The sequence below is a fragment of the Hyperolius riggenbachi genome, chromosome 8 (genome assembly GCF_040937935.1).
Source record: "Hyperolius riggenbachi isolate aHypRig1 chromosome 8, aHypRig1.pri, whole genome shotgun sequence".
In the NCBI taxonomy this organism is placed as follows: Eukaryota; Metazoa; Chordata; class Amphibia; order Anura; family Hyperoliidae; genus Hyperolius; species Hyperolius riggenbachi.
In genome coordinates this window covers 277315816-277342793 of record NC_090653.1, presented here as the reverse complement: position 1 = coordinate 277342793, position 26978 = coordinate 277315816, and positions in this window count along the sequence as shown.

Here is a 26978-nt window from a genome sequence, read left to right as displayed (position 1 = left end):
ATAAGATCACCCTCTACCAATGCCAAACCCTAAGACCTCCCGCTAGCGATGCCTAACCCGAAGACCTCTCTCTGTTGATGCATAACCCTAAGACCTCCCTCTACTGATGCCAAACCCTAAGACCTCTCTCTACCAATACCAAACCCTAGACCTCCCTCTAATGATGCCTAACTCCAAGACCTTCCTCTACTGATGCCTAACCCTAAGACCTCCATCTAGCGATGCCTAACTCAAAGACCTCCCTCTACTGATACCTAACCCCAAGACCTCCCTCTACTGATGCCTAACACTTAACCCGATTCCCCCCCCCCCCCCCCAAATCTTAACTTGCCCCCACCGCAAGGCTGCTATTTGCAGCAAAAAACTACATTTGGGCACCGTGGCATAATGCAGAGTGCCCAAAATTCCCTTCTTTGCCGCAAATTGCAGCTTTGATAATAGTGCCTGTAGTGGTTTTCTTTTTGCCATAAGGGCTCCTGCACCCTTTTTTCTGTTTCGGGAACACAGGCCTAAAACTGCATAAACACATACAGCAACGATTGTTTGTTTTACAGTGGATCATAAAATGTGTGACATTACCGACTTTATTTAAAGAAGAACGACTTGTGTGCTTGTATCCAGAAATGGCGTCAGATGTTAACTAGCGATCGTGTACACGCCAAAGATAGATCAATTATTACTTTAGTAACTTTTGTTTTGGCACATGTTGACCCATAAAAGAACGATTATTATTTGCCGACAGTTGTACGCAGGCAATACTAGAATCGATCATCATCGCCAGAGTTGATCCATCAAAACTGATCTCTTGTTTTGGAAGACATTTGTCTGTGGTCGTTTAGTTTACACATTGTTGATGCCTTTATTTAACATATAATTGGACGAGGGCCCAGTGGTGCTCAGATGTAAGTCGTGATCATGAATTGCCGTGATTTCACAACCATATTTTTGCTATCCGCCTCTGGTATTCGTTGCCGTGGATCAATTTTCAATCAGTAAAATCCGCTTCGGCAGATCGTGAATGTGAACATCCGATTGCATTCATGCTCGTGAAAACGGTGCAGGAGCCGTGGTTAGGTCGTGATTAGCGGAAGTAGGCGGAAGTGACTTTCCGGGGCCAATAAGAGGCCCCCAGCCAGTGGCGTAGGGATCGCCATAGCTGGCATAGTGATTGCTATGGGGCCCTTGGGGCCCGAAGCCATGAGGGGGCCCTTCAGTTCTAGCTGCGTGTGTATTTCTTTCTCCTTAAGTGCAGCCACTAGGCTGCAATTTCCATATGTGAAAAATCACAAAGATAGAGAGGCAGGCAGATGGGTGAAAAGGGACTATTTCACCTTCCGCCTCTCTGAGATCCCTGCTCCCAGCCGGCAATTAGTTTATAGTTCCGGCTGGGAACAGAATAGCACTCTGCACAGGACGTGGCTCCGCCCCCTCCCCTCCACAGCAGAGTCTGGATGGAGGTGCAGAGGGGAATGCTGTGTGGGGAAGTTTGTTTAATAAAAGAAACCCCGCCACCCACAGGCATAGGAGGAAGCTGCCCAGCCCTGAGGAGAAAGCTGCAGCAGCCTGCGTGGTTTAAATCAACTGGTAGAGGCTAGAGATGGGAAGTTCGGATCTTTTCAATGATACGGATGATTCGAATTGGATCATTGAAAAGATCCGGATCTTTGATCCGAATATCGGATCATTTTACTAGGGAAACATTCGGGAGTGAAATGTCTAGCAGGACAGGACTTTCCCTGCGGTGGACAGAGAGGGGGAGGGAGGTGGACACACAGAGAAGGGGAGAAGATGGGCAGAGGACAGGGAGTGGACAGAGAAGGGAGGAGGGACGAGCAGAGAGCAGAAATGTTTGTTTGCACACAATACCCACATGCTGCAATCATATGCTTTACATATATTTCACCTATATGTTCATCTGTATACTTTGAATGCAAACGTCGCACAGTGAAAGAAAGCATTCCCAGAAGTGAAGTGCAGCTATTTAGAGCAGTGCAGGAGGATCATATTGCACAGCAATCACAGTGCCTGCCCTAGCCCAGTACGCTGTCTACAAAGTTACTGAGCTGTGCCAAAAGTTTCCAATTTGTTCACTGTGCACAACTACGGAACAGACAGCCTATAATGGGCAGCACGTTATAGCCAGTATGTGTGCTCTACACATATCTGGCAGTGGCACCGATGTCCCCTCTCTCTCATCTACCTGTCCCTGCAAGGCTGGCTTCCCTCCAACAGAGCTATCCATCTCTGCTCTGCTTCCAGGACCCCGCTGCCCGCTGAGAGGGGGCGTGCCGCTTCTGGCCCCGCCCCCTTTGTGATCCGAATCACTCATTTTGATGATTCGAATGATTCGACTCACAAAAGAGATTCGAATCAAAGATCCGAATCGTTCATGATCCGGACAACACTAGTAGAGGCATGTTTCTGCTCCAGCAGGTCCACCTCCTCCATAGACTGCCACTGCCTGCAGGTAATCTGATATCTCCCTCCCTCTGGCTCTCTCGTTTCTTTCTGACCCTTTTCCTTCTGTCAGCTTGTTCTGCACACACTACTCTTCCCCCCTCCACTCTGTGCTTGCCTGCCCTGTCTCCCCCTCCCTGCAGTGTCCTGTGTCCCCCTCCCTGCGGTGTCCTGTCTCCCCCTCCCTGCGGTGTCCTGTGTCCCCCTCCCTGCGGTGTCCTAGGTCCCCCTCCCTGCGGTGTCCTGGGTCCCCCTCCCTGCGGTGTCCTAGGTCCCCCTCCCTGCGGTGTCCTGGGTCCCCCTCCCTGCGGTGTCCTGTTGTCCCCTCCCTGCAGTGTCCCCCTCCCATCAGTGTCCTGTGTCCCCCTCCCATCAGTGTCCTGTGTCCCCCTCCCATCAGTGTCCTGTGTCCCCCTCCCTGCGGTGTCCTGTGTCTCCCTCCTTGCGGTGTCCTGTGTCTCCCTCCTTGCGGTGTCCTGTGGTGTCCTGTGTCTCCCTCCTTGCGGTGTCCTGTGTCTCCCTCCCTGCGGTGTCCTGTCGCCCCCTCCCACCAGTGTCCTGTTGCCCCCTCCCTGCGGTGTCCTGTGTCCCCCTCCCTGCAGTGTCCTGTTGTCCCCTCCCTGCAGTGTCCCCCTCCCATCAGTGTCCTGTGTCCCCCTTCCATCAGTGTCCTGTGTCCCCCTTCCATCAGTGTCCTGTGTCCCCCTCCTTGCGGTGTCCTGTGTCTCCCTCCTTGCGGTGTCCTGTGTCTCCCTCCTTGCGATGTCCTGTGGTGTCCTGTGTCTCCCTCCTTGCTGTGTCCTGTGTCTCCCTTCCTGCGGTGTCCTGTCGCCCCCTCCCATCAGTGTCCTGTGTCTCCCTCCCATCAGTGTCCTGTGTCTCTCTCCCTGCGGTGTCCTGTCGCCCCCTCCCATCAGTGTCCTGTTGCCCCCTCCCATCGGTGTCCTGTGTCTCCCTCCCTGCGGTGTCCTGTCACCCCCTCCCTGCGGTGTCCTGTGTCCCCCTCTCCCTGCGGTGTCCTGTGTCCCCCCTCCCTGTGGTGTCCTGTGTCCCCCCTCCCTGCGGTGTCCTGTGTCCCCCCCCACCCTGCGGTGTCCTGTGTCCCCCCCCTCCCTGCGGTGTATGTGTCCCCCCCTCCCTGCGGTGTCCTGTGCCCGCCCCTCCCTGCGGTGTCCTGTGTCCCCCAGCACCCTGCGGTGTCCTGTGTCCCCCCTCCCTGCGGTGTCCTGTGTCCCCCCCCTCCCTGCGGTGTCCTGTGTCCCCCCCCCTCCCTGCGGTGTCCTGTGTCCCCCCTCCCTGCGGTGTCCTGTGTCCCCCCTCCCTGCAGTGTCCTGTTTCCCCCCCTCCCTGCGGTGTTCTGTGTCCCGTGTCCCCCCCCCCTCCCTGCGGTGTCCCCCCTCCCTGCGGTTTCCTGTGTCCCCCCCTCCCTGTGGTGTCCTGTTCCCCCCCCCCCTGCCTGCGGTGTCCTGTGTCCCCCGCCCCCTGCCTGCGGTGTCCTGTGTCCCCCGCCCCCTGCCTGCGGTGTCCTGTGTCCCCCCCTGCCTGCGGTGTCCTGTGTCCCCCGCCTGCGGTGTCCTGTGTCCCCCCCTGCCTGCTGCGTCCCCCCCTGCCTGCGGTGTCCTGTGTCCCTCTGCCTGCAGTGTCCTGTGTCCCTCTCCCAGGAGTGTCCTTTCTCCCCCTCCCTGCAGTGTCCTGACTTTCAAAGTAATGCCCATGTTTCCCAATGGCTCAGTTCACGCTGTATGCCTTTTAAAGAGACTCGGAGATGAGTGTTCCTGCTGTTTTTTTTTACTTACCCAGGGCTTCCTCCAGCCCCATAAGAATGGATGTGTCCCTCGCCGTCCTCCTCAGTGCCTCCGTTCAGCCACAATCTTCCCGGGTAAGCGGCTTAGTGATGTCAGCAGTGGACAGCGTAGAAGGCCGCGGTTGATGTCACTGAGTCGACTGCGGCTGAACGGAGGAGCTGAGGAAGACGGCGAGGGACGTGTCCATGCCTATGGAGCTGGAGGAAGCCCCGGGTAAGTAAGAAGTAAAAGCAGTTGACTCAGCTCTGAGTCTCTTACCACTTAAGGACCAGGGCTGTTATTGCAGATCTGCGCTGCGTGGGCTCTCCAGCCCGCATCGCAGATCCTGTGCACGGCAGGGCGATCAGACTTCCCCCCTTATTTCCCCACTAGGGGGATGACCTGCTGGGGGGGTCTGATTGCCGCCGCTCCGTGTGGTTGAGCGGGGGAGGGGCTCTTCAAAGCCCCCTCCGCAGCGTTTTTGGCGCTCCCTCCTTCCCCTTACCTCCCTCTCCCTCATTCAGCTGCGCAGGACGGATATCCGTCCTGCGCATTGTAGGATAGGCTTCAGCCTATCAAATGACGGAGATCCCCGGCCAATCAGACGCCGGTGAACGCCGATCTGCCTTACGGCGCTGCTGCGCAGCAGCGCCGTATTGATGTAAACAGCAGGGATTTCTTCCCCGCGTGTTTACATTAGGCGTGCGAGCCGCGATCAGCGGCACGCACACTGTTCATGGAGACAGTTTCCATGAACTGACATGGAAATGCCGCTCAAACGAGCGGCCGTTTCGATGTAATAACCACTTAAACCCTCCGCCGCCTATCGGCGTTAGGCGGTCCTTAATTGAAAGATTTTTCATAATGCACTGCAATGGAAAAGAAAAACTGATTAAAGGGAACCTTAACTTAGAGGGATATAAATGTTTCCTTTTAAACAATACTAGTTGCTTGGCAGTCCTGCTGTTCTGTTTGGCTGCAGTAGTGGCTGAATCACACCTGAAACAAGCATGCAGCAATCCAGTCTGACTTCAGTCAGAGCACCGTATCTGCTGCATGCTTGTTCAGGGGCTGTGGCTAAAAGTATTAGAGACACAGGATCAGCAAGAGAGTCGGGCAACTGGTATTATTTTAAATGGAAAAATCCATATCCTTCTCAGTTTAGGTTCCCCTTTAGTGTAAATGGGGCCTTAGTCTTGTGTGCGCCTCTTCTCTCTGCCCTGCTGCCACTGTGAGTGTAGTAGTAGGTAGTTATAGTATAATATGCACACTAAGGTACCTTATAATCTTTTTAAGGGGGGGGGGGGGCAACCAAAACTTTGCTATGGGGCCCCAGGGTTTCTAGCTATGCCCCTGCCCAGCCCTAGCAACCAATCATAGGAGGGGAGGCTATGCCCTCCCCTCCTGTATATAAAGCGGCGGCTATTACAAAGCTCCGTCCTTGCTAGATTCTGTGGCACTGAGAGAACATCTCCAGGCAATATTGCAGAAAGCAAGAGCGTTTTTTGTGTCAAAACCTCAGCGTTTTCACTCATTACATTACTCTGATACTGTACTTGTTAGTTGTATTTAGCTAGCTAGCCAGTGAGTTGTAGTCGGTGTAGTCATAGTAGTGACTAGTCAGAGAGTGTACTGATTAGTGTGTTTAGTGCAGGCAGGCAGGTTCAGACTGCACTGCTTACTTGTATTCAGCTCATTAGCCAGTCATACACTTCAGTTACTACTTACAGACAGTCACACTGCCAGTGCTGTTCATCAGTGATGCTCGGATACCCCTTTTTATTATTCGAGTTAGGTCGAATTCGAATAGTAAATTATTCGAGTACGGTCGAATATTCAAGTCGAATATTTTTTACTATTCGATTCGACCTCGGAATTCGAGCTCACTATTCGAGTCGGTATTCGTGCTCATTATTCGAGCTGACTATTCAAATTGGCCTTAAATAGCTTCCAACACTTGTTTTGGGGGTGAATGATGCAAGAAACATCTTTTTTTCCAAGTAACAACAGCAAGTGATTATGTGGGGATGTTCCTTTAAAAAAAAAAAAGTTGGAAAGAGAAGTTGTGTCCAAAATTCTGTTCAGTCGTCGTCGTCGTCCTCCTCCTCCTCCTCCATCTCCTCCTCCTCCATCTCCTCCTCCTCCTCCTCCTCTATCTCCTCCTCCTCTATCTCCTCCTCCTCCTCCTCTATCTCCTCCTCCTCCTCCTATATCTCCTCCTCCTCCTCCTCCTATATCTTCTTCTCCCTCTTTTTCTATATCTTCTTCTCCTTCTTTTTCTATATCTTCTTCTCCTTCTTTTTCTATATCTTCTTCTCCTTCTTCTTCACTTCTTTCTCTTCTATATTTTTTTTTTAAAGAAATGCAGCTATTTTTGAGCGTAATAAATAGCTGGTGGCGCATGGTGGAAGCGCCATTGTATGTGCTCCCTGGCAGTGGAAACACACAGACAGCAGGAGGTAAATTCAGCAGCAGCAGGAGGAGGATGATTGTGTGGCAGCAGGCAGTCAATGAGGCAGGCAGCGAGACATAATAGGCTGTGGTACCTAGCGGTGGTACCAGGCCGTAAATACACAGCATGAGGTTCCAGACAGCGGTCGTGAAGCCCACATCATGTCCAATACACAACTGGGACAACACAGTTTTCAACCCGGACACCTCTAAAAATAACATCACAAAGTATTAAAAAGTATATATATATATTTTTTAAAGAAATGCAGCTATTTTTGAGTGTAATAAATAGCTGGTGGCACATGGTGGAAGCGCCATTGTATGTGCTCCCTGGCAGTGGAAACACACAGACAGCAGGAGGTAAATTCAGCAGCAGCAGCAGGAGGAGGATGATTGTGTGGCAGCAGGCAGTCAATAAGGCAGGCAGCGAGACATAATAGGCTGTGGTACATAGCGGTGGCACCAGCCCATAAATACACAACAGGAGGTCCCAGACAGCGGTCATGCAGCCCACATCGTGTCCAATACACAACTTGGACAACACAGTTTTCAACCCAGGCACCTCAGAAAAATTAAACCTTTTTTTTTATTATTGGATTATTTTTTTTATTTTTTTTAAGGCAAATTAAACAGATAGCTATTGTTGGACGTAATAGCTGGTAGCAGAGTGGCAGCAGAAGGTAAATCTGTGTACCCTGGCAGTGGGAAACACAGACCGACAGCAGCAGCAGCAGGAGGAATGGAGGAGTAGTGTGAGTGTGGCAGCAGGTAGGCAGCGTGACATAATAGCCCTGGTACCTGGCGGTGATACCAGGGCTGTAAATAAACACAACAGGAGGTCCCAGATAGCGGTCGTGCAGCCCACATCGTGTCCAATACACAACTGGGACAACACAGTTTTCAACCCGGGCACCTCAGAAAAATTAAACCTTTTTTTTATTGTTTTTTTTTTTTTTTTTTTTTAAGGCAAATTAAACAGATAGCTATTGTTGGACGTAATAGCTGGTGGCAGAGTGGCAGCAGAAGGTACATCTGTGTACCCTGGCAGTGGGAAACACAGACAGACAGCAGAAGGGCAGTACACAGCAGCCCACTGTAGGTGTAAAATGTGTTGCTACAGTCGACGTAATAGTCAAACTGAACCAGGCTGGCTTAGTGAGCAGGAGCCAGGAGGTGGTAAAGGGTGGTAAGGCATATTAACGATTGTTCCGGCAGCCAGTTCATGTACCCCTCTCGCCGACAACAGGGGCCAGGAACTCGCCTTCCACCCACGCCTGGTTCATCTTGAGAAACGTCAGTCTGTCCACAGACTTGTGAGACAGACGTGAGCGTTTCTAAGTGACCACGCCACCAGCTGCACTGAAGCAGCGCTCGGACAGCACGCTGGAAGGGGGACAGGACAGCACTTCCAGGGCGTACTGCGCCAGCTCGCTCCAGATCTCCAGGCGCTTGACCCAATACTCCATGGAATCAACAGGGGCATCGCTGTCAAGCCCGCTGTAGGACCCCATGTAGTCAGCCACCATGCAGGTCAGGCACTGGCTGTGACCGGAGGAGGATGCTGCTGCATGCACCTCCTCTCTAGTCACTGCTGGAGCCTCTACAGTCCTGTAGAGCTCGTTGCTGAGAGACAGCAGGTCTGTGGGGCGCTTGCTGCTGGATGCAGGCACCTGCTGCTGCCTCTGTGCTGGCTGGACAGTGGGGGTGGAAGGCTGGGGGAAGGCTTCCTCCAAGCGCTCAACAAGGGCCTGCTGCAAGCTCCTTATTTGTTGCGCTGGGTCTCCTCCTGCAGGAGGCAGGAACTGGCTCAACTTCCCCTTGAGGAGCGGGTCCAACATCATGCTGATCCAGATGTCCTCCCTCTGCTTCATCTGGATCACCCTGGGGTCCCTGCGCAGGCACCTCAGCATGTGCGCTGCCATTGGGAAGAGGCGGGCCACGTGTGCTGGCACATCGACGGCAGTGCTGTCCTCATCCTCCTCCTCTGCTGCCTCATCCTCTCTCCACCCCCGCACCAACTCAGCTGCACTGTGCTGATCCCCCTCATCAGCAGCCAGGTCAGGGACCTCCACCAAGTCCTCCTCCTCCTCCCCCTCAGAGGTGGACTGTGCAGCTGCATGCCGCTCCTGCTGGGCCAAGGCTGCCGCTCCCTGTTCCAGCAAAGCATCGAGGGCCCTGTTCAGCAGACAAACCAGGGGCACCCACTCGCACACCATAGCATGGTCCCTGCTCACCATGTTGGTGGCCTGCAGAAAGGGAGCCAGCACTAAGCACACCTGCTGCATGTGCCCCCAGTCGTCATCGGGGATGATGGATGGGATGTTAGTGGTCTTGTCCCTTTTCTGAGCGGCGGACACAGTGGCCAGGGCAAGGTACTGGTTGACAGCGTGCTTCTGTTCAACCAGACGCTCCAACATCGCCAGGGTGGAGTTCCAGCGAGTTGGAATGTCAAGGATCAGCCGATGGCGTGGCAGCTCCAGCTCCTTTTGCACGTCTTCCAGGCTCGCAGAGGCTGCAGGCGAGCGCCGGAAGTGACGCACAACATTCCTTGCCGTTTCCAGCAGTTCGCCCATCCCCTGGTAGGTGCGCAAGAACTTCTGCACCACCAGGTTCAGCACGTGGGCAAGACAGGGGATGTGGGTCAGGTTTCCCCTGTCGATTGCGGCAACCAGATTGGCCCCATTGTCGGCCACCACCTCTCCGACTCTGAGGCCTCTGGGGGTCAGCCAAATCCTCTCCTGCTCCTGGAGTTTGGCCAACACATGGGTTGCCGTCAGTTTGGTCTTCCCTAGGCTGACCAACTGCAGCAGCGCTTAGCAGTGGCGTGGCTTCACGCTGCTGCTGAGGCGGGGGGGTTGGCCAGGTGTGTCGGAGGATGGCAGAGGATCGGAGGAACCTGCTGCAGTTCCCCTGACCCTGCGGGGTGGCACCACCCACTGTGTTGCTGCTGCTGCTGTGCCCGCTGCTGCTCTCCCATCCTCACCCCCTTCCACCAAGCTGACCCAGTGGACAGTGAAGGACAGGTAGCGGCCTGTTCCGAAGCGGCTGCTCCAGGAGTCCATGGAGACGTGGACCCTTTCACCAACCGCGTGCTCCAGCCCTCGCTCCACATTGGCCATCACAAAGCGGTGCAGTGCAGGCATGACCTGGCGGGCGAAGAAGTGTCTGCTGGGGAGCTGCCAGTCTGGGGCTGCACAAGCAAGCAGCGCATGCATGTCGCTCCCCTCCTGCACGAGCGTGTACGGCAGGAGTTGGGAGCACATGGCCCGTGCCAGCAAGCTGTTCAGCTGCCGCACGCGACGGCTGCTGGGAGGCAGAGCCCTAACCACCCCCTGGAAGGACTCGCTCAAAAGGCTCTGGCGTTGCCTTTTGCTAGCACGGGAATCAGCAGAGACAGCAGAGGAGGCCACTGAGGACTGGCTGCCAGAACAGGCCTCAGTGTCGGTGGCAGGAGTTGCAGAGGGGGGAGGAGCAGTGCGTTTCCGCACTCCTGCTGGTGGTGCTGGAGGAGCAGGAGGGCGGGTGGCTGCTGTTGCTGCTGCTGCTGAAGGCTGTGCAGTGCTGGGTGTGGTGCCACTGCCAGCACCAGATGCCTTCAGCCTCTTGAACTCCTCATGCTGGTGGTAATGTTTAGCAGCAAGATGGTTGATAAGAGAGCTGGTGCTGAACTTTAAGGGGTCTGCGCCTCTGCTCAACTTCCGCTGACAGTGGTTGCAAGTGGCGTACTTGCTGTGAACTGTGGGCATGGTGAAAAATTGTCAGATTGGTGACGTGAAAAACCCCCTACGGACTGGAGCCGCTGCTGCCTGTCTCCCTGTGGTGGTTGGGGGGGGGGGGGGGGGGGGCTTGGGTGCGGCTGGTGGTGGTACTGGCAGATGCTGCTGCTGCTGCTGCTGAGCCTGAGACACCAGCAGGCTGTGGGACCTGCCTACTGCTGCCAATGCTTGCAATGATGCGCCTCCTTGCAAGGCTCACAAGCACATCCTCCTCCTCAGAGCTGCTGATGATGACATCCCCAGGAGCTGGTGGCACCCAGTCTGTCTGTCACCCTGTCATCATCATCATCATCCTCCCCCTCCTGAAACATGTCCTGCTGGGATGATGACCCCCCCCAAACTCCTCTCCTGATGCATGGATGGGCTGCTTGACTGTCGCCACAGTCTTGCTGTCCAATCCCTCCTCCCCCAAAGTGCCCATCAGCATCTCCTCCTCAAAATCGCCAACAACAGCAGACAATTCACTCATGATGCCTGGGGTCAAAAGACTGCTGAATGACAGGTCGCCAACTGACGGTGAACTGGCCTCCTCCCCAGGCCCTGCTGGGTGGCTGCTGCGAACAGGGGTGGTGGTGGTGGTGAGGGTGGAGGCCTCGGATGCAGAGCTGATGGCTGGCTGCTCATCCTTCGTCATCAGTTGCATCACAGTGGCTGCATCCTTTTCCTCAATGGGATGTTTCCGACCCGGCTGAAGGAAAATAGGAGCAGGTACTACACGCTGCTGCTGTGTCTCTGCAGCGTGTGTTGCAGATGCTCCTGCTGGGCGCCCAAGGCGTCCACGGCTAGTGGCTATAGGCGGAATGTTAGCCACTGACGCAGCTGCTGCTGCTGCGGAACTGTGCATGGTGGCGCGGCTTGCCACAATGCTGCTCCCTCTCCTCCTGATTCCATTGCTGCCCTTCCCCTTGCCCAAACCGTGCTGGCTGCCACTTCCAGACATCTTAGATGTTTTTGGCGTAAACAAAAAAGTTTTTTAAAAGGGCGGGTGAAAAAGTGGGGTACTTTAATGGAGTGGGTTGGTGGGTGAGGTGCACTAATCACTAAGTGATTAGATCGCTAAGTGATTACTAGTACAGTACAAATACAAAATACAATAATCAGTAATCAGTAAGTGTGAACAGTGAACAGTGAGTGTGTCCCCTAGTACACTAGTACAACTAGAAAATACAAAAATCAGTAGTAATCAGATTCAGTAGAAGGAAATAGAGTGTGTGTACACTACAGACAGTGCACGCACACACACACGCAGAAGCTAGCCTATGAACAGTGACTGAGTGTCCCTAGTACAGTAAGTACAACTAGAAAATACAATAATCAGTAGTAATCAGATGATTCAGTAGAAGGGAATAGAGTGTGTACTGTGTACACTACAGACAGTGCACGCACACACACACGCAGGAGCTATGAACAGTGACAGTGAGTGTCCCTAGTACAGTATAACTACAAAATACAATAATCACTCAGTAGTAAAGGACAAGACAGGGTAGAATACACAGCACAAACACTGGTATAGATGAGAAATAAACTAACAGAGGACAGGAGGACAGCTGCCCACACAGGCAAGGCCCTGAGGCCGAAAGCTCTAAGCTTGCCTGCAGAAGCAGCTGTCTCTATGTAACACACAAGCTACTAACTAAAATACAATGTCTATCTAACTAACAACAATATAGGTGTATATAGGAGGTGTATGTGAGCAAAAACGCTAGGTGATTGACCACAACAGAGCACTTGCTAAGCCAAAGCACAAAGGAGCAGATCTCTCTCTGTACAAGTCAAGCAAGGACGGAAAAACCTAACATGGCCGCCGCTATTTATAGGGTAGGGGCTGGCCAGGGTCCCCCTCTGTGATTGGCTGCCATCAGAGGGCCTGGGAGCCCTCTGATTGGCTCTAAGGACATCAATCTGGGCTATGACGCTATTCGAGCTCGGTATTCGAGCTCGAATAGCGCTGTTTGCTCGAATAGCGCGAATAGTGAGTGGGCTATTCGAGTTCACTCGAATAGCCCATTCGAATAGCTGCAGCTATTCGAGCTCGAATATCGAGCTCGAATATTCGAGCTACTCGAATATTCGAGCTCTGCTGAGCATCCCTGCTGTTCATTCACTAAGTTTCATGAGTGACATTGTACTGCTCACTGGTATTACTCAGCTCATTTGGCAGTGATACCCTTCAGTTACGTTGTACTGTGCTCACTGCTCACTTGTATTATTCAGTTCATTTGGCAGTGATACCCTTCAGTTATGTTGTACTGTGCTCACTGGTATTATTTAGTTCATTTGGCAGTGATACCCTTCAGTTATGTTGTACTGTGCTCACTGGTATTATTCAGATCATTAGCCAGTGATTCCCTTCAGTTACGTTGTACTGCTCACTGCTCTCTGGTATTATTCAGCTCATTTGGCAGTGATTCCCTTCAAGGGAGGGTTCACGCAAACAAAAAAAATACAAATCCACTTACCTGGGGCTTCCTCCAGCCCGTAGCAGGCAGGACGGGCCCTCGACGCCGCTCCGCAGGCTCCCGGTCTTCTCCCGTGGCTCACCTGACCTGGCCAGGGCCCTATGGGGGGGGGGGGATTTATTTTTTTTTGCAGGGGGGCCTGGGGATTTCTAGGTACGCCCTTGTTCATTAGCCAGTGATTCATTAGCAACATGTCTGGCAGGGTTCGTGGGGGTGTAAGAAGAGGGAGTTCCATTGCCTCAGCCAGTTCTGGGACTTTTCCACGGCCAGAGAGAGGACGCCCAGCTGTATCGGGTCATGGTGCAGAAGAAAGGGCAGCACAGCCTGGGCCAAGTCAGCCGATGCCGTTATCCCAATATTTTAAAGTTTCTGGTCCCCGTGTGGTGGTTGAGCAAATGGAACCTGACGTTTTGAGGGACATCATGACTGCATCCCAGACCTCTGCTGTGAGCAGCACTCCAAGCAGCAGCAGCCTACGCCCCACGCTTGCTGTGACATCCACCCCAGCAGCCAGTGGTCAGCAGCCCTCCCAGGACGACAGCGTTCTGTTCCTCAGTCCGGCATCTGGGAACATACTGATGGATGAAGCTCAGGACATACTGGGAAACGGATTTGGAGGAGATTGAGCTTGGGCCAGAATCACAACTCTTATTGGACAATGTTGATGAAGAGGGGTCTGTGTCTGGGGATGTAGGGGCGGAAGATGAGGTGGGGGAGTCAGATGAAGAGCTTCATCCTGATGATGACGATGATGATGATGACGTTGTGGACCATACATATGTGCAGCCTGAGTCCACGGAAGAATGCTTGGAGCAGGATGATGAGTCGCCTAGGCCTAGGCAAGGATATCGCCATATGTCAGGCAGGGGCAGGTGCAGCAGTGGGCGTGGAGGAAGTAGACAGGACACTGCTTCAGCCAGCACCACCACCATGCAACCCCCAAGGACAGAGATTGCTGCTGCACCCTCTGCTAGCGGTAGCGTCCAAAGCCACAGTAAATTGAAGTCCCCGGTATGGAACTTTTTTCAAGTGTCAAGCCAGGACAAAACATATGCGTTCTGTAACTTGTGCAGGAAAAAATTGAGCCGTGGGAAAAACGTGTCCAAGATAGGGACCTCATCCCTCCAGGGCCACCTGAAGAGCTGCCACTGCCATCAGTATGCTGAGTTCAAGAGGATGCAGGCACTGCAAGCAGGGGGTGCTGAGAGCACAAGGCCCACCACCACAGCAGCATCATCCCTCCCTCAGGGTCGTGAATCCCCTGCCGCAGTAGCACGCAAGCGCTATTCCACCTCCAGTGCTCCCTCAGCTACTCATGACACAGATATTGAGGCTGGCAGCCAGTCCTCATCATTGTCCTCCTCAGTTTCCCCTGCAGCACAGCGTGATTAGACCCTGCTGAGCGACAACTTTCAGGGTCTGGCCAAGGCTCTGCCTCCGAACAACAGGCGCATCCATAAATTAAATGGCTTGCTGGCCTGGGCACTGGCATCACAGCTCCTTCCCTACTCCCTGGTGCAGGAGGGGAGTGATATGCGGACGCTGCTCCAATTTGGCATCCCCGAGTGGCAAATCCCCAGCCGCCACTATTTTTCCAGGAACGCCATCCCAGCACTCCACAAGTTTGTGGTGGAAAACGTGGCGCGTTCGCTCGACTACTCTGTGGGCGAGTGAGTCCACGTCACCATGAACTCGTGGAGTAGCCGATTTAGGACAGGTCACTACCTGTCCTTTATGGCGCACTGGGTGACACTGGTGGAAGGGAGGGAAGACCACAGCGCAGCAGCCCAGTTAGTGGTGCCACCACGCGGGATCAGGGGGGATGCAGCAGGCTCCTCTCATCCCACTCCCTCCACACCTGGCAAGCAAGCCCGCCTCGGCAGCAGCAGCACCAAGCCTCGGCACTGCCAAGCGCTGCTGAAATTAGTGACCCTGGGGAAGGAAAAAGTTACGGCCGCCAACGTCCTGGCCACCCTCAGGAAGCAGGAGCGGAGGTGGCTGACCCCCAGAGGCCTGGAAGTGGGGTATGTGGTGGCCGATAACGGGGAAACCTCCAGCACATCACCTGCTTGGCCCACGTGCTGAATCTTGTGGTGCAGCGCTTCCTGTGCCCGGGAGGTGGTACGGTTTTTCTGCCGCTCAGCCACTGCTCTGCACTCCTGTCCTCCTTACAGCAGAAATATGGCAAGCCACACCACCTGATAATTGATATGCCAACTCACTGGAATTCAACTCTGGCCATGTTGGAGCGGCTGTGTCAGCACAGGCTGGCTGTTAGGGTCTACATGTTAGACCCAAGTGTCCCCAGCAACCAGCAAGTCCCATCATCACTGCTTCCTGGAGGCAACCAAGATGGTCAGCGTGGAGCGGGCCTCCGTGTGTCAGTGGGTGCCCCTGGTTTGCCTGCTGGATCGGGCAATGTGCAATTTGGTGGAACAGGGGGCGGCAGCCCTGAGGCAGCAGGATCAGGAGCAGATGGCAGCACAGTCCAGCTCACAGGAGGGCTCACAGGTAATGGAGGAGGTGGAGGAGTTGGAGGTCCCTAACCTGAATGCTGAGGAGGAGAAGCAGAGCGCCGCTGGTGTTGTATGGGGATGGCGGCTTGGGGAGGAGGACACGGCACAGGAAGAGGACAGGCATGTGATATGGGACAATGACGACGATAAGATGTTCTTGCCAATGCCCAGTTGTTCCCTATGGCTGTGCACATGTTGCGCTGCTTTCACAGGGACCCCCGGGTGATCCAGATGCGTTCAACACGAGGACATCTGGATCACCTTGATGCTGGGCCCACGTCTGAAGGGGAAGCTGGGAGAGTTAATGACGCCATCCACCACCTAGCAACGCACAAGGGAGTTGCAGGGGGCCCTTGTGCGCAGACTACTGGAAGCATTCCCCCAGCCTTCCACCCCCACTGTAACTGCTCTGCCAACCCAGCAACAGGTGCTTGACCACGTTGGCGTGGTCACAGAGAAGCGCTCTTCCACGCCTCTGTGGACAAACTCACCTTCCTGAAAATCAACCAGGCTTGGGTGGAAGGTGAGTTCCTGGCCCCTATTTTCGGACACAGCGGGGCATGAAGTGGCTGCTGCAGTTTGTTAACCATGCCTGTCTTTGCAAAGAAAGTTACAACCAGCCTACCTTGGTTCATTTTTTGGCTGTGGTACTACCAGTGAGTTGCCATGGTCCTTCTGTGCTGCCAAACTGACCGTCCGCTTTGTCCTCTTGACTCAGTCACTACTACACTCTGCATTCACACTGACCGGGTCAACGGACGCATTTAATTTTTTGGGCAGCACTATTACACTGTGGTACTACTACCAGTGAGTTGCCATGGTTCTTCTGTGCTGCCAAACTGACCATCCGCTTTGTCCTCCCGACTCAGTCACTACTACACTCTGCATTCACACTGACCGGGTCAACGGACGCATTTAATTTTTTGGGCAGCACTATTACACTGTGGTACTACCAGTGAGTTGCCATGGTCCTTCTGTGCTACCGCACTGACCGGCCGCTTTGTCCTCCTGACTCAGTCGCTACTAAAGTCTGCGTTCACACTGCCCAGGTCCACTGACAACTCTGCTGTCATGTCATTGCTAATCGCTGCAAAAAAAATAAAATATAAAAACCTCTCTGGGCCTTTTTGGCGTCAGCCACACCTCCTCCTCCAGTGGTACCATCACCGCCAAGTGCCATTGGGACTCACCGTCACCTCTGTGATTGCTTAACGTGTATTTCCCTGTTTAAAACCACTTATTACTAATTAATAGCCCAATTTAAAGTGTTGATTTCACTTTAAAATCCATTTTCTCAAAAACAAAAAATTATTTTTGGAATTCTTTATGTTGAAGTTGTAGCCCCTTATCACCTTGATAATCCATGCAATATGGGGGATTGTAGCATGTATGGGTGCTTTGCTATTAACATTAAAAGAAAATCTGGATCCGGTCGTGGATCTGGCCGTGGATCCGGCCGTGGTTGCGTCATTCACGACCGAAAATCCACGTCGTAGCGTGGACGCGTATCACAATACGGAACCAATCACGCCGGAGGCAGATTTTTTTCTTTGCCAACGGCCATGGTTGCCGAATTCGTGGATCGGGACATCCAAGCACCACTGCGAGGGCCAACACACCTTCAATGAACAAATTGTGTAGTTAAGCTCTTATACTACTTGGAGGTGGTAACATTTGCCTTAAAACCACCAGGAAAGCTATGTCTAGTGGTCCTCCTCCCTAACCATACCATTCCATGGTGTTTAGTGGACCACCTCCCTCCTTCATACAGTTCCCTGTTGTTTAGTGCCCCCCCCCCCCCATACAGTTCCCTTCTCCAGGATCTTGCTGCTGCTAGAGTTCCCACCTGTCTTCTGCAGCATCGTCCACTCTCTGCCTCCCTGATCTGAGAATCAGAAAGTAGACAGTACTGCAGAAAACAAGCTAGATCTCTAGCACCTGGTTCCTGGAGGAGGTGAGTGTAGGGCTGGTTCTAGACTGTTTGCTGCCTGAGGGAAATTTGTAAGGTTGGCGCCTCCCCACCCCCACTTTGGAATAATCAAACCCAACAATTTGCACTGCACGTCGTAGCCATGATGCAACCAAGAAAAAACACCCTCAGTATAGATATCCAAGCATAGTTTCCCCCAGTATAGTTTGCCAGGCATAAATACCCCCAGTATAGGTAGCTAAGCATAGGTGTCCCCATTATAGGTAGCCAGACATAGGTGCCCCCATTTTTGGTTGCCAGGCAAATGTGCCCCTAGTGTAGGTAGCCAAGCATAGATGCCCCCAGTAAAGGTAGCCTATCTACCCCTTTTTACCCACCCCCCGGCTGTCGCTCCTTCACCTCAGCGAATCCATATTTCCTCGGGCCGTGCTGGTGCGGGGGCAGTATTTCCGCCTTCAGACCAGCAGTGAGCAGGGACACCATTGTTTCTTCACAGAGGCTTTATACTACTAGGCATACACAGTATGGCCACGCTCGTACATGGATGGGAGCATGGCCATGACAGTATATCCTTCAAGCCCCTGTTGGATATGTTTAGGGGGGTCTCAGCACTGGATTGGTGGGGTGAAAGAGGATGTCTGAAGCCTCTGAACTATCTAGAGGCTTACCACTACTGAGGTATCTTTTACTTTTTTTTTCAATTTACAGGTTCACTTTAAATTCTCAAATCTTGTATGTTACATCTCCATGATAGATTTGTATTCTATGTTATTGAGAATGCAGCATCAGCAGGTACTCCAAACAGTAGGCTGTAATGCCAAATTCCTTATGTAGGGCAGGAACAGGACAAGATGATTTGGCAAACCCCCCCTCACACACACACACACACAGCAGAGTCCGCTCAAAACTAAATGGTCAAGTTTTCATTGACTTGGCCTTCAAGAGTTCATGAAATGTCTTATTAAGCTTATTGTTGCCCATTATAAAGATGATGGGGCAGAGGACATCTCTGACAGCAAAACCAAAGCATGAAATATATCGATAGAGCTCCCCAATGTTTAGAAGAAACCAATACAACCCAGATATAAAATTAACTATGCAGATTGCCAAGAGAGAGAGAATGGTCCGAGCAGCTTGGATATGAGTCTCGATGCTTGGAGCCCTGAAGCCTTCAGAACCGTTCCTCATCCTCTTCATGTGATTAAACAAGGAAGTCACAACCATCAGGGATGAAGAAGACAGAATCATGAAGGACACTGAAAATACCAAACAATAAATCTCAATTAAACGTATGTGAGACCTATACATTGGTAAAAAGCCATTCTGATGTTCATAAGACAAAGTGTTATTATTTGGAGAAGTTTTTGTAATGTCCCAGGTGGAGGACAAGCTCAATATCAAGGATCCAATTGGGGTTAAAATAAGAATCCATTTCAAGGCCTTGGGAAAAAAATGTTGTAGGAAGATGTAACATTTCAGCTTGACATTCACAATTTTCAGACAAAAATGCACACAGAGCCATGTGGAAAACCAAATACTGCAGGACTGGAGGACCAAGTAGAGCACCAAGAGGACAAAAGTAGCTGTATGTGTCGACCAACCGCCCAATAAGGTGACAGACTCACAAAGGTTTAAGAGTTGCTGCAAAATATCGCAGAGAGTGATGATAGTAATGAGATGGTCACTTGTCTGAAGCATTTTTGAATTTGCTATGTCGAGTATATTTATAAGGAGTATGAATACATTGCCTGGTGTAGACAACAGCATAGCAACCAAGTCAACCGAGAATGTGAAAGCAAAATGTCCGGACAACATTTTGTTTGAAGGATTCCCAGTAATCTTTGACTAAAGCTTTTAAGCCGGTGCTTTTATCTGAGGCTCTGCAGTTTGGATTATACGATATCGACTCTGTAACATGATGATTATATTTTTATCCACAACGCATGCAAAACATTCCAGTTTTTATGATTTTTTTTCCATCTATAAGCATATGCAGAGATTTGAGTGTGTTTTCAGAGGACAGGCCTACGTTTGCAAATGATGTTCTGACATTCTAGAAACTCGTAAGAAAGGAAACCTGAACTGAGCGCAATGTAAAAACCGCCCTCTTTATTCACATTTATCTTGTTGTCATGTTGATACGCTGGATTCAGTACTGTCTGAAAAACAAACACGCTGGAACAAACATGGAATTATGATTTGAGTCAGAACAGCTGATCTGCAGACTTGTGCTAAGTCAGTTTATCTTATTCGGAAATCCACTAAAGGCCCGTGCACACTCTTGATTGATGTTGCATGATGGGGATCAGGATCCGATCCTTCGGGTGACATCGCTGGGTGAGTGATGCAAACAAATGTATTCGCTGATGCTTGAGAAAGTTGATCCACCCAGTGGATTGCTTGAAAGCTGGCAGTCGTGGGCCACTGTACACACGCTGGATTATCAGTTGAAGAGGTCATTATCAGCTAACTTTAATCTAGCGTGTATACCAAGCTGAAGTCCTTAAAGTGTACCTAAGATGCCAGGGGGATGGGGGATTTACACACCTAGTGCTTCCTCCAGCCCCCTCCAGGCCGATTTTTCCATCGCCGTCCACCTTGGCCTCCTGTACGGTGACCAGACGTCCCAGATTGCCCGGGACGCGTCCCGCATTCGGGGTCCGCTGTCCCAGGCAGCATGAGGTCCCGGGAAACGTCCCACTTTCAGCAGCGGGACGTCCCGGCCTCGGGACTCTGGTCACTCTCTCCGCATGAACTGGCAGCGGCGTCTATAGACGCCGTGCCAGTTCATTGCCCGCAGCCCCGCTCCAGCCTCCTCTTCCGGTGTCTGTTCCGACACCGTCAGGCGAGCAGGGCTACGGAAAGATGGCTGCCGAAGCCCTGTACTGGAGACCTATTTGTGTCTCCAGTACAGGGCTTCGGGCGCCATCTTGCCGTAGCCCTGTCAGCGCGGGAGCTATGCAGGGAGAAGGTGGTCCCGGGAGCAGCGCGCAAGAGGCCGGAGACTTCTGCCAGGTAAGTAAATGCTTTTTTTCCAGGTGAACTTTGCATTGCGTTTCTTGTCTGGTGAAATGTTTGCCCGCAGTGCATTTCTTTTCTGGGGAAATGTTTGCCCTCAGTGCGTTTCTTTTCTGGGGAAATGTTTGCCCGCAGTGCGTTTCTTTTCTGGGGAAATGTTTGCCCGCAGTGCGTTTCTTTTCTGGTGAAATGTTTGCCCGCAGTGCGTTTCTTTTCTGGTGAAATGTTTGCCCGCATTGCGTTTACTTTCTAGTGAAATGTTTGCCCGTGTTGCGTTTCTTTTCTGGTGAAATGTTTGCCCGTGTTGCGTTTCTTTTCTGGTGAAATGTTTGCCCGCATTGCGTTTCTTTTCTGGGGAAATGTTTGCCCGCATTGCGTTTCTTTTCTGGGGAAATGTTTGCCCGCATTGCAGTAATTTTCTGGGGGAATGTTTGCCTGCATTGCAGTAATTTTCTGGTGAAATGTTTGCCCGTGTTGCATTAATTTTCCGGTGAAATGTTTGCCCGCATTGCGTTTATTTTGTACTGACATGTTTGCCCGCATTGCGTTTATTTTGTACTGACATGTTGCCCGCATTGCATTTATTTTGTACCGACATGTTTGCCCGCATTGCATTTATTTTGTACTGACATGTTTGCCCGCATTGCGTTTATTTTGTACTGACATGTTTGCCCGCATTGCGTTTATTTTGTACTGACATGTTGCCCGCATTGCATTTATTTTATACTGACATGTTGCCCGCATTGCGTTTATTTTGTGCTGACATGTTGCCCATTGCGTTTATTTTCTGGTGTCCGGGGTAACTGCTACTGCATTTATTATTTAATGGTCATAGATGGCTGTGTTTGCTGCTTTGTGGTTACGGTATACTATTAGCATCACACAGTTTCTGCACACCCATGATGCAAAGTCTCGTTTGTCCACATCATGGCGTAAACACTGCTTTCTTATGCCTTGCTGTTACATCATTACGTTAGCTCCGCCCATACAATGTCATGGCCACGCCCATTTTTCATCGATGCACGCTTCTCAGTCCTCCCCACTTTTCGCCCGCGCCCCCCCTCCCTGTCCCAGGTTGGACCCACAAAAATCTGGTCACTCTACCTCCTGGATCTTCTGAAACTGGGAGGCGTAGACCAGTTACCCCAGCAGAGGCAGCATCTAGGGGGCCTATCTGCCCCCCCCCCCCCTCGCCCCACCGTCTGTGTGTTTGCTTCCAGGACGCACAATTTTGCACCAACAGGTAGGTAATAATCGCTGATGGGTACGAGGAGGCCTACACTCGGCACCCCTGTTGAGATGCAATGTATTTTGCGTGGGCCAACTCCTACAGGAATAGCCGGGAGGTGGCTTTAAATCCTGCATGTTCTGGTAGGCGAATGCAATATGCAAACGCTTTGCCATTTTAATTAGTCAATAGACTTGAGGCAGCCAGTATATATGTCAGGTGATGACTGGTCAGAGCACACATCTCTTTCTCTTGTGCAACATGCATCTTCTGAAATTGACACAGGAAAATCCTCCAGTTGAGGCCAGTCCACGCAGGCGCAGTCCGGCCGCACGTGTGCTCCCCATCGCGCTCCTGCATCTGCACAATAGCACTGCACAGATTACGGAGCCAATTTCAGAAGTTCAAGGAGGCAGTGGATTATAGTGAGGGAGCGATCGACCTGGCGGGGGATAGAGGAAGCCCCAGGTATGAACAGTGGGATGCGAAAGTTTGGGCAACCTTGTTAATCGTCATGATTTTCCTGTATAAATCGTTGGTTGTTACGATAGAAAATGTCAGTTAAATATATCATATAGGAGACACACACAGTGATATTTGAGAAGTGAAATAAAGTTTATTAGATTTACAGAAAGTGCGCAATAATTGTTTAGATAAAATTAGACAGGTGCATACATTTGGGAACTGTTATTTTATTGATTCCAAAACCTTTTAGAACTAATTATTGGAACTCAAATTGGCTAGGTAAGCTCAGTGACGCCTGACCTACATTCACAGGTGAATCCAATTATGAGAAAGAGTATTTAAGGGGGTCAATTGTAAGTTTCCCTCTTTTAATTTTCTCTGAAAAGTAGCAACATGGGGGTCTCAAAACAACTCTCAAATGACCTGAAGACAAAGATTGTTCACCATCAGGGTTTAGGGGAAGGATACAGAAAGCTGTCTCAGAGATTTCAGCTGTCTATTTCCACGGTTAGCAACATATTGAAGAACTGGAAGACCACAGGTTCAGTTAAAGTTAAGGCTCGAAGTGGCAGACCAAGAAAAATCTCAGATAAACAGAAGCGACGAATGGTGAGAACAGTCAGAGTCAACCCACACACCAGCACCAAAGACCTACAACATCATCTTGCTGCAGATGGAGTCACTGTGCATCGTTCAACCATTCGGCGCACGTTACACAAGGAGATGCTGTATGCAAGAGTGATGGAGAGGAAGCCTTTTCTCGACCCACAGCACAAACAGAGCCGCTTGAGGTATGCTAAAGCACATTTGGACAAGCCAGCTTCATTTTGCAATAAGGTGCTATGGACTGATAAAACTAAAACTGAGTTATCTGGGCATAACAAGGGGCGTTATGCATGGAGGAAAAAGAACACAGCATTCCAAGAAAAAACACCTGCTACCTACAGTAAAATATGATGGTGGTTCCATCATGCTGTGGGGCTGTATGGCCAGTGCAGGGACTGGGAATCTTAGGAATCAGTGACAAAGCTGAAGCTGCGCCGGGGCTGGATCTTTCAACAAGACAACAACCCTTAACACTGCTCAAAATCCACTAAGGCATTTATGCAGAGGAACAAGTACTGCATTCTAGAATGTCCATCTCAGTCCCCAGACCTGACTATAATTGAAAATCTGTGGTGTGAGTTAAAGAGAGCTGTCCATGCTCAGAAGCCATCAAACCTGAATGAACTAGAGATGTTTTGTATGGAGGAATGGTCCAAAATACCTTCAACCAGAATCCAGACCCTCACTGGAACCTACAGGAAGCGTTTAGAGGCTGTAATTTTTGCAAAAGGAGGATCTACTAAATATTGATTTCATTTCTTTTTTGTGGTGCCCAAATTTATGCACCCGCCTAATTTTGTTTAAACAATTATTGCACATTTACTGTAAATCCAATAAACTTAATTTCACTTCGCAAATATCACTGTGTGTGTCTCCTATATGATATATTTAACTGACATTTTTTATCATAACAACCGATTTATACAGGAAAATCATGATGATTAACAAGGTTTCCCAAACTTTCACATCCCACTGTATATTTCCCTCCCCCAGGCCATCTCAGGTTCACTTTAAAGAGAACCTGAACTGAAAATGAAAAGTCTAAATAAACATACACACGTTATACTTACCTCCTATGTAGTCCCCTCGTCAATCCCTTTCTCCTCTCCTGCATCCTGTTTGTCCAATGTGATCCTTCATATTGTCCATCCTCCATATTGAAACCGGCCATTACCCCATAACAGCTTCCTTGTCAGCACACTGTTAAACTGTAATATCGCCCACTTGAGTCATAGGGTAACATGGGCATTACCTTGCACATTCAGTTGTAACTGTCAGCAGCTGATGTATAACTGTCAGCAACTGGTATATTTCCGTTCTGACAAAATATTGTCAGAACTGGAAAGGAGGAAAACGGTGAGCTTCTGAGAGGAACTGATGGCGAGGTAAGTATGTAATATTCATTTGCAGCTACATCATGTGTTTATTTTAAATAATATTACTCAGTTCAGGTTCCCTTTAAATCTCTTAAAGTAAATCTTTATTACAGATGTGCCTAAAGAGGACCTCCATGCAGAAAATAAAAATTGGTCAGTGCTGCTGTAATGAAACGTTATATTTACCTGCAAAGTCTCGTCCCACAAAGCCGTCCCGAAGACCCTGCATCAATCCACTTCTGGCGCCTGGCCCCGCCTCCCCTCTCTCCTCCGAGAAAAATGCCAAGCTATTTACTGCAGAATAACGCAGGGGCCAGGCGCCGGAAGTGGAGTGATGCGGGGTCTTCGGGATGGCTTAGTGGGACGAGACTCCGGAGGTAAATACAACGTTTCATTACAGCAGCGCTGACTGATATTTATTTTCTGCATGGAGGTCCTTTTTAGTAAAGCTTTGTACACATGCTAGACTGTTCTCAGCAGCAGGGCCGGCGCTACCATAGAGGCAAAGGAGGCAGCTGCCCCAGGGCCCCAGAGCTTGTAGGGGCCCCCAGTGGCTACAAGAGGGAAAAAAAATTTTCAAATCGGCCTTATAGTTTTTGAGAAAATCGATTTTAAAGTTTCAAAGGGAAAAAAATACACATTTAAAAACCCGCCGACTTTAATGGTTAATAGCAAATCCACCTTAAATGCTAGAAACCCTAAATTTGCAGGATATGTTAAGGAGATCATTAGGAATAAGAGGAAAAAACATTTTTTCAAAAAGACCTTATAGTTTTTGAGAAAATCGATTTTAAAGTTTCGAAGGAAAAAAAGTATACTTTTAAATGCTGTAAATGTCACTTTTAGTAGCAAACCTAACGGTAGTGTAATTTTACATGCATCAAATGAAAGCGCAATAAATTTCCGGGGTTTCCAGGGGGTCTATACGCAGCCGCAGCGCTTTGGCCAGGGATCGCTATACAGCCGCAATATGGCTGTATGAAGATCCCTGGCATTTTTTCCTATTTTCCCAATTTTTTTTTTATGTTTAGAGTGTGGGAATTTTAAAAAAAAAATTATGTGGGGTCCCCCCTCCTGAAACTTTTTAACCCCTTGTCCCCCATGCAGGCTGGGATAGCCAGAATGTGGAGCTCCGACCGATTGGGACTTCACACCCTGACTATACCAGCTGCATAAAAGGTCCCCTAATGCCGATTTTTGTTCCGGGGTATATGTTGGGGGGGGGGGGGGGGGCAGGTTTATTTTGCCCTGGGGCCCCATTGTTGCTTAAACCGACCCTGCTCAGCAGATACTTGTACAACAAACTGGAAAAACTTTCTCCACAGGCCAAACCTTGTGTTTAGAGATTGTATTGAATGATCACGGCTCATTACATGCAGAAGTGTGCAATCATCATTCAATACACTTTTGAAACGTAAGTTCCGTCCCATGTAGTACTTTTGTCGTAATGGTGAGAGGGCTTTGAGAAGATGAAGGTACACCACTGCTTCAAACTATTCTCCATGTGGCCACTAGGTGGCAGTGCTACATTGGTAAATATGGGAGCACACTGTAGGAGAAATTCTAAGCGAATTCAGAATCACTTCTTGACTAATGGGATACTAATAAGATTTTTGGACTAGGTAACTTAAAGGGGTTCTGTTTGGGGTTTCTGAGAAGAAAAACAGACCCTTACCTTGGGCTTCTATCAGCCCCGTGCAGCGGTAATGTCCCACTCCGTCCTCCTCCCATCTGCCGTTCTCCGCCGCCGGCCCCGGTCTAAGCGGCATGGGATCCAACTGCGGCTGCGCTAGAGTGGCCGCGCACACGCTCGCTTCCGCCTGCGTCATTGGAAGCTTACTGCGCAAGCGCAGTACAAGGCTCCGTTGTACTGCGCCTGCGCAGTAAGCCTCAGATGACGCGAGCGGAGGCACGGCAACGCGCATTATTCGTCTGTGTGACAGACAAATAATAGCCCGGTGCCGGCTGCGGGGAACGGCAGATGGGAGCAGGACGGCGTGGGACATTACCGCTGCAGGGGGCTGATAGAAGCCCCAGGTAAGTGGCAGTTTTTCTCCTCAGGAACCCCCACAGAACCCCTTTAAAAGGACTCTGGTAAAAAGTGAAGGTGGTGGGCAGGGGGGCTTATTCAAATACTTACCGCCTCTCCTGTTCCCCTCCGTCACTCACCATTCCACTCCGCTCAGTTCCATTCTCCCTAGCAACTCCACACCTGCACTTACTGCACTGTGCATGCGCAATATGTCCATTCTGGTCTCCTGTGGTCGCGCAGAGTGATGTCACAGGACAGGGAGCGTGCCTGCTACCCCCCATGTCAACAATCAGTGCACACGTCTGGATGCAGGAGCAAGCAAGCTCCTGTCCTGTGACATCACTGCATGGCCACAGGAGAGCAGAATGGACATACTGCGCACAAGTGGCACAATATGTCTGGGTTTGGAGTCACCTATGTCGCCGAGAAGAACGGGACTGACCCGGGAAGTACAGCGAGTAGCGGAGGGAAAGCGAGGCGCGGTAAGTATTTGACATGTCCCACCTACCCACTTTACCTTCACTTTTTTCCAGAGCCAAAAAAGGGAACCAAAGTTGACAGTAATATGGAGGCTGCCATTTCATTTTAAACAATACCAGTTACATGGCAGTCCTCCTGGTCCTGGGTCTCTAATACTTTTAGCCTCAGACCCTGAACAAGCATATGCAGATCAGGTACTCTGACTCAGCTGACTCAGGTTTTACTTGATTAGCCATATGCTTGTTCCAGGGTTTTGACACCACGTATGCCAGAAGATCAACAGGGCTGCCAGTCAACTGGCATTGTTTACAAGAAAATAAATATGGCAGCCTCCATACTCCTCTCACCTCAGGTTCTCTTTAAAGAGTCTCTGAAGCGAGTCTCAATTCTCTTTTTTAAC